Genomic DNA, 1613 nt, shown 5'->3' with positions numbered 1-1613 from the left:
AGGGGAGGGGAGAGAGAGACACAAAGGGGGAAGTACCACACACTTTTAAACCATCAGATCTCATAAGAACTCACTATCACAAGAACAGCAAGGGTGAAATCTGCCCCCATGATCCAGTCATCTCCCACCAGGCCCTTCCTTCAATTTGACATGAGATTTGGACAGGGACACAAATCCAAACCATATCAATCTCTCCTTATAAATTCATTGTTTTATGTACCGAGTCCATACTTTGGGCCAAGGTCTGTTCTAAGCACTCATAATACAAAAGCCAACTAAACAGAGTAAGCTTGGCTGTCCAGGAGGTCACATTCACATTACAAGGAAATGTTCTATTAATGCAGGATGTACCTCTTACGAATAATTTCATTTACTTTGTTCAGAATACTATTGCCTTTTAACCACTTCAATACTATATGCCCCAAAACTGCAAGTCATTTTCTTTGTTCCATAATGTGGGTGGGAAGTCACATTATACACACATTGGTGAGGAAGTCATGTGATAAGTGCACCTAACTAACAACTGGTAGCAGTTTTCAGGTGGGAGCTTGGGCAGGACTTAAGGCCCAAAGCCTCACCTCCTTTCCATGCAGATCTCTCCATGTGGTTTGGGCTTCCTCACAGTTGGTGGCTGAGTTCCAAGGGCATGTATCCAGAGCAAGAGCTAGACAGAAACTATGTTGCTTAGATGACTAATCTTGGCTGTCACATAGTGTCACTATCAGTTTATTATTGCTTCAATAGGCCCACTCAAGGTCAAAGTGAGGGGGTTCAACACTACCCTGTAATGGCAAAGTGGCAAGATTCTAGAAGATGGTGTGAAACTGGAAATTGCAGTCATTTCTGAAAAGTACAATCCATTACACTGTAATGTATGGGAAAATATTACCATATTTCTGAGGTATAAGTTTTTGTAATGTTTATAAAATAGTGAATGAACAGATATTAAAGATTTGAATTTTTTCAAAAAACCCCAGGTCTTATAGCACAAAAATGGTCTTTACAGAGGAGGTGCAGTTACAGTAACACATCAGGACTCATTACTCAAATACTTATTAATAAACCGTAGTATTGTATTAGTCTGTTTTTACACTGGTGTAAAGAACTTCCCTGAGACTGGGTAATTTATAAAGGAAAGAGGTTTAATTGAATTACAGTTCCACATGACCAGGGAGGCCTCAGGAAATTTACAATCATGGCAGAAGGGGCAGCAGGCATCTTCTTCACAAGGCGGCAGGGGAGAGAAGAGAGGAGAAATCACCACTTATAAAACCATCAGATCTGGTGAGAACTCACTCACTATCATGAGAACAGCATGGAGAAAACTGCACCCATGTTCTAATCACCTTCCACCAGGTCCATTCCTCAACACATGGGGATTGTGGGGATCACAATTTGAGATGAGATTTGGGTGGGGACACAAAGCCAAGCCATATCAGGTACAATCGAGTATAAACCTCCCTTCCTGTGTTCCATTTCAGTCATTAAAAGGATGTGGTTGCTTAAATGTAATGAAACTCTATATGAGTAATGGTTTACTATTAGTAGAAACGGTAACTTGAATAAACTAGCCTTATAGACATTATAATAAAAGTTCACAGTCGACGTTAGGA

This window comes from Colobus angolensis, unplaced genomic scaffold (assembly GCF_000951035.1).
Source record: "Colobus angolensis palliatus isolate OR3802 unplaced genomic scaffold, Cang.pa_1.0 Scaffold163, whole genome shotgun sequence".
Classification (NCBI taxonomy): domain Eukaryota; kingdom Metazoa; phylum Chordata; class Mammalia; order Primates; family Cercopithecidae; genus Colobus; species Colobus angolensis.
The sequence above is the reverse complement of the archived record's forward strand: the minus strand, read 5'-3'. Positions refer to the sequence as shown.